Genomic DNA, 9,778 nt, shown 5'->3' on the forward strand with positions numbered 1-9,778 from the left:
TAATTATAATCGGGAATCATTACTGGCTTGCATTCTTCACAATCTTCCAAACAACTGAGGCATCCTCTTGGAATCCAAAAATAGATGAATATTTGACTCGACCTTTCGGCTGAGTGAAAGCTTGTGGTAGTTCTCCCTTTATTTTTTCTAATTGTTCCTAAGAGTGTGAGACTGATTTTCAGAAGTTCTCTCGCCGAACTAAGGCTAGTGAAAAAATTGTCAGTTGTTACATTTCTGCCACAGTTTACTAAGCCTTTCATCATATCTAAAGCAACTCTCTTGCCTTCACCAACTTCACGGGATTCATTTTCTTGTCGACCACTGTAAACTTGGAGATCGAGAATGTAAGACGTTACATTATCACATACAGCCCATAATTTCAACCCATATTTTCCTGGTTTTGAAGGAATATATTGCCGAAATGGACATTTACCACGAAATGCCACAAGTTGTTCATCAGTTGTTACGTTGCTGTGACGAACATATGCCTCTTGAAATGTGTATACCCACATTTCAGATATTTCTCTAATGGGAGCTAGCTTGTCAGGAGCACCGTTGTGACGTCTCACATCTATGTCATCAAATCGGATGCACCTTGAAATTGGTGTAAAGAGATTTTTAGCCATTGCTTCACTAAGACTGTGTCTACAATCTTCTTTCTTCCACAGATGTGTAACTGCTACATTATGGGCCTTGTAAGCACCTGATCAGGAGACCGGTAAAGCACTTCAGTTCAATGGCATGTACTGGTTTCCAGTTGCTACCGTACACAACACTACCCTCTTTGTTAGTCCACTTTAGAATTACTTCAACAATGTTTCTCCTAAGAAACAACTGAAAAGCTGATTCTACGGAGTCTACGTTTTTCACTGTGAATTGTGTTGGACCTGGCTTTACTCGCATTATGTTACATCTCTCTTCTCTTCCACAAGCCTTTGTCAACTCCTATTTGTGCCACAATTCTTCTTTGGTTTTGGACCTACACCAAATAAAAAAAAATACAGAGGGTACATCTTGGCGCTAGACCCTAACGCACATTTTCAAAAATACAATGTATACTTACATATAACAGTCAGAAATATGTGTTACTTCCTGTTCAGGCTGGACATCTGCGCTGTCCAAATCTTCTTCTGAACTTCCGTCTGATTGAGGCATATTCTCTCCTAAGACGTCAATTTCTCCATCGCTGCATGAGACACCAGAAACTATATCGCTGATATCACTATTTGATTCTCCAGATAGAGGATTATCCTGCAGTAATATTTCAAGCACTTCGTCTTCAGAAAGGTGGCGAGACATTTTTCACTAAATGCAACACACACAATAGTGATCTCCACATGTATGGAACAAATAACTGTCGGCAACAGTCACACGTTACAGCAGTATTTACAAGAATAAGACAAAGGAAATACAGCAAAATACACGGATTCAATGCAGCATTATTGGGTAATAATACCACAAGAGAGAAATGGGGTTGCATTTAACCACAATAATATTCAGTGGTTCTCTCTTGATTTTCTGCAAAACTAAGTAATTTCAAAAAAGTTATATTAATATATTACGAAACCATTCCTGAATTCAGAAAAAGTCCGAATTTTTCATAATTTTTAGGAATAGGAAATAAGGTACATTTGGCAGAAAATTACGACCTGCGGTCATTATACACCCCACGGTATTAGGAGGGTTAAATACAGTAGCATATAACAATTAGATTTATAATCAATTTGTTTCGTAAGACGCCGTGCCATGTTCCAAAAAATGTCTGTGAAATAAGTCAGTTTCAATGATAAGGAAATCTCTGTTTTTGAATAAAATCGTTGTCCAGTGATCGAGTGTCACTGTGGAACATTAGGCCACTTATAGCACTACCCTTCATACCAACAACGCAAAGTGGCTTTCGTCGCACGGTTGCGATATACAAAGTCTTTTGAAATATTTCTCTTTACTTTTTGGAGTGATCGGGATTCAGAATTACTATAACTTAAATTCATGGCAACATTTGTAAAACGATAATTTGGTCAGAAATAAGCAGGTGAGTGCGTGAAGGCATCATCATTTGGAACAGAAACATCCTTTTACGAAGTCTGATAAATCGTGCGAGAACGGTCTGAAAAAACGCAGCGCCTTTACCTCAGTTCACAGATTAAAGAAAGGTAAATCTCGTATATCCAGATCAAGCATGAAGAATGTTCACAGTGAGCGTATCAGTGGGAGCAAGTAGGAAGGACAGAGCGAGTTGGCGCAATGGTTAGCACACTAGACTCGCATTCGGGAGGAAGACGGTTCAGTCCCGCGTCCGGCCATCCTAATTTAGGTTAATAAATGAAAAGCACCAGTTTTCTTTTGTTGTACAGTATTATTTTTATTGCTAACCGGTTTTCGGCTTACAAGGCCATCTTCAGACATTTACTATTTTCCGTGATTTCCCTAAATCGCTCTAGGCAAATGCCGGGATGGTTCCTTTGAAAGGGCACGGATGAATTCCTTCCCCATCCTTCCCTTATCCGATGAGACCCATGACCTCGCTGTTTTGTCTCTTCCCCCAAAACAACCGAACCCAAGTAGGAAGGAAACTCTGCATACAGTATGTAGTTCAGTCAAGGGGGAAAGCGAAATTGAAATTTAAATGCCACCTCCTCAAATCTGCAAAATCACCAGGTACACCAAAGCATTCCGGCACTGGTCATTTCAGAAAAAAATACATTTTCTCAACATTTTGCGGGTTGAAGTCTCCAGTGCATACAGGACAATTTCATCCTTGTCGGAAGATATGTTTCCTGCATCAGCTACAGAGCGTGAGGAAACTAAATTTTTCGCAACTAAATGCCATCATTGATTTGAGTACAGGAAACGTCTTCCAAAATTACTGAATATTACAAGTAACGCTAACTAAATTAAGTGGTACATCTTAAAACAACATTCAGTCACCTACGAAGGGGCAACCTATTTCTTCTGTAAGAAATATGATGATCCCTAATCCGATGAACTCTTAATTCAGTAATACCTCCAGATGAAACCAACACCCCCAAAGATGTACCAAACATTATGGTCACTCTCCACCACGAACTGAGTGTCCACTGATAATTTTAAGGGCACAGAAGGTTGTTTTGTTTCTTTATTTATATATATTTTAATCTTTGGTCTTCTGAATGGTTTGATGCGGCACACCACTAATTCCTCCTCTGCACCAAGTTTTTCATCTAACAGTAGCACTTGCAGCCTACTTCCTCAATTATTCACTGAATGCATTCAAATCTCTGTATTCCTCTATACTTTTTACCCTCTACAGCTCATGTAGTACCGTGTAAGTTATCCCCTGAAGACTTTACTGATGTCCTATCAACCTCTCCCTTTCTGTCAGTGTTTCCCATATATTCCTTTCCTCGATTATTCTGCGGAGAACCTCCTCATATGTTACCTTGTCAGTCTACCTAACTTTTAGTAGTCTTCTGTAGCATCACACCTCAAATGCTTCGATCCTCGTCTGTTCCGAATTTCCATAGGCTATGTTTCACTACCAAATAATATCATACTCCAAACTCACATTATAGGAAATTTGTTTCCCAAATAAAGGCCAATGTTTAAGACTAACAGACTTATATTGGTCAGAAATGCACTTTTTATGATGTTATGAATATAGCTTTTCTCATTTCTGCTACTTTTCATTACCCTCGTCTTTCTTCGATTGACTCGCAATCCTTATACTATACTCATTAGAGCGTTCATTCCATTCAGCAGATGCTGCACTTGTAATTCTTCTTCACTTTCACTGATAATCTCTCTGTTATAGGCTAATTTTATTATTGATATCATTTCACCTTGAAATTTAATCCCATTCTTGAGTTTCTTTATTTCCGTCATTGCTTGTTCGGTGTGTAGACAGAGCACTAGAGACGAAAGACTTCATTCCTGTCTTACATTCTTTTTAATTTGAGCACTTCATTGTTGGGCTATCCGCCTTATTATTCCCTCTTGGTTCATGAGGATATTGTATTTTACCTTTCTTTGCCTCCGGCTTATCCCATTTTCCTAAGAATTTTGAACATCTTGCTCCATTTGACAGTGTCTAACGCTTATTCCACGTCGATAGATAGTATGAACGTGCCATGCTCTTTCCTTTGAGCTGTCTCCATTACCAACCGCAACGCCAGAACGGCCTCTCTGATACCGTTAACTTTCTAAAGCCAAACTGATCGTAATACAACAGATTCTCAATTTGCTTTCCATTCTTCTGTAGATTATTCTTGACAGCAAATTGGATGCATGACCTGTTAAGCTGATTATACGTTAATTCTCTCAGACGCAGGCACCTTTAGTTATCTAATTTGTGTGGATATATTTTTCAGAATTTCTGGTGGTGTATTGCCGGTCTCATACATTCAACACACCGACGTGCATAGTTGTTTCAGTTGCTTTGTAGCCACTCCCCATGATTTTAGCAGTCCCGATGGAATGTTATATATTCCTTCCCTCATATTTTATCTTAGGCATTCCAAATCGCTTTTATATTCTCATTCTAATACCGGGCCCCATATCTCTTCCCTGTCGACTCCTGTTTCTTCTATCATGAAATCAGACAATTCCTCCTCCTCATAGGGGCCTTCAGTGTTCTCTTGCCACCCATCTCCTGTCTCATCTGCATTTAAAAAGGAATTCCCCATGCACTCTAAATGTTACTGCCTTTGTTTGTTTTTTTTTTTTTGCATCGGAAGTTGTTTTGACTTTCGTGTTTACTGAGAGAGACCTACCGAAAATCGTTTGTTTTACCATTTGTTCATATTTTTCATCCAGCCATTTCGCCTTACCCTCCAAGAACTTCCTACTTATATCGTTCCTACGTAACTTGTATTTCATTGTTCCTCAGTTTCCCTGAATATTTTTGTACTTTGTCGCTTCGTCGATTAACTGAAGTATTTGTTCCGTAAACCATGGTCTCTTCGCACTTACCTTCCTTGCGTCTACGTTTCCAACATCTATGGTTTCCCTTCCTTGGAGATAATTATTCTTCTTCAACTGAGCAGCTTATGGAACCATTCATAACCGCAGTATCTATAGCCTCAGAGGCGTTCCAGCGCTCTTTTCCATTACTTGATATTTCCGTTTCCCCTTGTCTGTGCACTGATTCTTCCTGAGCAGTCACTTCAGCCTACTCTTCATCATTACTAAATTGTGATCCGAGTCTATTTCTTCTCTTGGTACGCCTGACAATCCGATATCTTATTTACGAATATCTGCTTAATAAAGATGTATTTTTCTCTCTCATTTCTACCACGACGCTCATATTATGCTTTAACTATTTCTTCTACTCCGTTCCCCACGGATATTATATTTTCATCTCCCTTTAGTGAATTACCGATTCAATATCCTCACACACTTTCTCTGTCTCTTCATATTCTGCTTGCGAAGCAGCAGGTATGCCTGGACTCTTTTTGTCTGAGCTGGATTGCTGTCTATTCTGATGAGAACAATCCTATCATTGAATTGTTCACAATAACTAACTCTCTGCCCTACCTTCATATTCATAACGAACCTTTCGTATTTTATAACACTTTCTGGCCTTAAATGCTTGTCTTCTTTCCATTCCACTTCACTGACCCCCATTACAGCTAGACTGAATCTTTACATTTCCCTATTCAGGTTTCTTGCTTCCGCACCACGTTCATACTTCTGACATTCCACGTCCCGACTCGTAGAGAGTTATCCTTTCGTTAGCTATTCAATATTTTTTCTCGTAGTCACATCCTTATGGCAGTCTTCTCTCCGAGATCCTAAGGGGGAATAGCCCCAAATATTTTGCCGGTGGAGAGATTATCATAGCACTTTTTCAATTACAGGCCATATCTCCTGTAGACTTACATTTCCTGTCTTTAATGTAATGGTTTCTATTGTCTCCTGGATCATCATGCTGTTTATCGTTTCAGTCTTTTAGGGGCAGTTTCCCATCTCCTTCCCTGTCCTCCCCTCTACCCTCTTTGACGAGACGGAATTGACAAATGGAATGTGCAAAGGTGCCAAAGAAGGCGAATGAACGACAACCAACCGCTTAGTTGGCCTAGAACAACTTAGTGTGGTTGGGCTGCAAATCTGAACTTACAGTGGTATTGGTTTGGCGGCGTTTCGGACTGCTTCCGGTAATGTGAAAGCACTATCGATTTTGGGACCCCTCCCCTACTGTGGATGTCCGGTCTAATGGTCGTTAGTTCAGTAGCGAACTGCTGTGTCTGCGGGACGGGCGAGTATTTATTGTGTTTAAAAACGACTGGAGTATGGAATGGTATGAGCAGGCAGCTTCAAGCTGAAAGAGTTTTATTGTGAAGAGGAATACATATGTAACCCTATGAAATACGAGTGCAAAAACGAATTGAAAAGATCAGACGTACAGAAATAAATTACCTGTGAGAAAGTAATCTCGATGTTGTGGAAACGAAAATGGAGTCTTCATTGATGTCTTTTGGCAGTCCAAAGAGAAACAAACTGTGGTGTCACCGCCAGACACCACACTTTCTAGGTGGTAGCTTTAAATCGGCCGCGGTCCATTAGTACATGTCGGACTCGCGTGTCGCCACTGTCAGTAATTGCAGACCAAGCGCCACCACACGGCAGGTCTAGAGAGACGTACTAGCACTCGCTCCAGTTGTACAGCCGACTTTGCTAGCGACTACACTGACGAAGCCTTTCTCTCATTTGCCGAGAGCTAGTTAGAATTGCCTTCAGCTAAGTCCATGGCTACGACCTAGCAAGGCGCCATTAACAATTTCTAGATAGAGTCTCACTTGTATCATCCAAAATGCTGTATACAAATGATGGATTAAAGTTAAGTATTCCAGCAGCTACGTACTTTTCTTTATGGCATTCATTACGTATCCTGTTTCAGACCTAACGCCAGCCGGCGTGTGTAAACGCGTGCCTTTCGGCTACCCGTCACTGTGGACTGGCTGTCTTGTCAGTCCACAACACAAACTAAGCTGAATATGGTGAAGAAGAAGTCCACATATCGATATATCCCTGCAGGATAGAATCGTTGGAGGGTAAAAGCAAAAATGAAGGAAAAAGTAAGTGGAAACAAACTTCTACTAGAATCTAGTAGGCTTTTGCTCAGCAGTTTTTATATTTCATATGTGTAAATTAAGATGGCATATGAATTCCCAGTAGCTGCACATCTGAGTGACCAGTCAACTTTCCGTTGCACGTACAGCTCTCCTGAAAGAGGCATCATCTTCGGAAATTTTTTACCTAAACCATTCAATGGCAATTCGAAATATATAGAATTTATTCGTTAAAATATGTAATATCTCAGTTTCAATTCAGCTTTAAGTTCGGTACTAGTACAGGCAGACATGTTTCGGGGCACTCCGTTCTGCGCGCACTCTTGAACACATGACTCCGAAGGAATGACCCGTATGTGTTCCCACGTTGATCCAACATAACTGTAAATTGTGATTTCAGTGAGCACGTAATCGTCGAGAGAGGTGCGTTAATCATAGGAATGATTAAAGATCGAAGTTACACAAACTGATGGTCGTGTTTGCATACACCTTCATCCTGGCCGAAGGTTGTTTGATGCAACGCGTCATATACGCTAGACCAATGGACCCAATGTTTGTCTTTGGGCGACATTCATTCACCTTGCCTTCCGTGGAACCTATGATACTAGTCGAAGGCACCATCATAACTTTATATTACGATGGCCAGCTGCAACACCTGCGACACCCCGATGGAGATGGTAATTCCCAGAAGGGGATGGCATTTTCTAGCTTCATAACTATCCATGTCAGAAGGACAGCACAGGCTACAGTAGTTATAGTGACCCGATGAAACACATCGGGTACACTATCTCGCACTCAACAATTACCAGCGTATTATTTAGGGATTAACTTGGTCTTGCATTGACATCGGCTGCCACATGCCTCATGAAATCTACCAAAGAATTGTCTAACCAGTGCAACGAAGAAAGCGTTCCAAAGGTGCATCAACACGTTATTAGCAGCTGGTCAATTCGTTTCGTTCATCGATGGATTTAATATGTTCATATCAATAATTAAACGAAAGCTTTGCAGCTTTCATGTCAGAATACAGAAACAATCAGTGTTCTCCCAGACCAGGGATGGTGAACCTTTCTGCATCTAAGTTGTAACTTTTTCCAAAGAAATATGTAATACGGCCATGTCGTAGAACTAAGATTTGATGGCGAATGTTACACATTTTCTTGCCTTTTTTTTTGCAATTTCAGACGTATGACAGTACATACATGCAAGCATATTATAAGATTTGATTCTGCACATAAATTTTGGCGCTACTGGTTAATGGAAAAAGGTAAATACTTCCATATTAATATTCTTCATATTGCATCCATAGACAGACATTTTATACAACAATCATAAAATGAATGTTCTTATTTTATCTAAATATAAGAAGACTGCTTTTGCAACGTCGATGTCAATTCAAACGGTTCAAATGGCTCTAAGCACTATGGGACTTAACATCTGAGGTCATCAGTCCCCTAGACTTAGAACTACTTAAACCTAACTAGCCTAAGGACGTCACACACATCCATGCCCAAGGCAGGATTCGAACCTGTGACCGTAGCAGGCGCGTGGTTCCGGACTGAAGCGCCTAGAACCGCTTGGCCACAGCTCGATGTCAATTAGTAGTAGCTGCATACTTAGTAACTTTTATCAGAATGCGAGCTGAATTCGTGTCATTTGACAACGGTTTCTTAGCGAGTCCCGAATGTTATTCATTGCAGAACATAATGACTCACAACACAGGTAGAGTAAATATTGTCAAGATACGGTAACGCCAGTTTCTACACAGAGCTATATGTGCGTGGAATGGAACTCCACATTCCCTCAATTTAAACGTTGACACTTTTGCTGCTATTGCTCGATAGGGTTTCTAACTGATTTACTTGCAATTCCTTCCTTGACCCGATAAATTTTTGAGTCCTTATTGAACAACACTGGAAATTAATCAGCTGCATATCAAGTTCTTAAATTAAAACCCAAACAAATTCAGGTAAATTACGTTTATCCTGTGAAGTCGCATCTACATATATGATAAGATTTTGTTTTTCTCACAACTCTCTGAGTTGAGAAAATATCGATGATAATTCTTCGGCTGAAAAGCGCATTCGGTTCAAAGCATTACATTGGCCCATTTAAAATTGTACTGCCCCCTATGAGAATCGAGCTCACGACCGCTGGTTTACAAGACCAGTGCTCTGCCACTGAGCTAAGGAGGCTGTTGCAGTGTACAGTTCTTGCGGTCGTCACAGCGCTCGCGAAAAATACATTCCAGAGCTTAGAAAATGCGTACGAATATCTACTCTGCCACAACAATTCGCTACCATTGAGGTCCACAGCGATGGCTGACGGGGTGTTGCAGTCTTTCGTCTATCATCATCTGTTATCTAGGCTCTGGCCCGAAAAGACACGCTATTTTGAAATTTTCGGTTCAAAGCATTACACTGCCCCATTTAAAATTGTGCTGCCCCCTGTGAGAATCGAACTCACGGCCCCTGGTTTACAAGACCAGTGCTCTGCCCCTTATGTAAGGCGGCTGGTTGTATATTGTTTTAGCTTTTCGTGTAAATCGTAATCATTCTAATTTTTTTCTAAAATTTAGGAAATACTTGTAATTTTTGGAAACAATAGGATTATCAGCAAACTTGCAGTTTAGCCTCGAAAGCACACATGAGTCTATCATCACAAGAACTGTCTTGTTTGTGCCTTGAAACTCTAAGTTCAAATCACTGACATGCTGGACCATGTCGGTAAGA

At 40.4% G+C, this 9,778-nt stretch overlaps 1 non-coding gene across 1 annotated transcript; it reads right to left on the minus strand.

Moving 5' to 3' along the window:
* Positions 1–9,169: 9,169 nt before the first annotated feature.
* Trnat-ugu (transfer RNA threonine (anticodon UGU)) lies at positions 9,170–9,241 on the minus strand. Its single transcript has one exon. It is a non-coding gene; the product is annotated as a tRNA-Thr (tRNA).
* Between the last annotated feature and the right edge of the window lie 537 nt (positions 9,242–9,778).

Source organism: Schistocerca cancellata, chromosome 3 (genome assembly GCF_023864275.1).
Source record: "Schistocerca cancellata isolate TAMUIC-IGC-003103 chromosome 3, iqSchCanc2.1, whole genome shotgun sequence".
In the NCBI taxonomy this organism is placed as follows: Eukaryota; Metazoa; Arthropoda; class Insecta; order Orthoptera; family Acrididae; genus Schistocerca; species Schistocerca cancellata.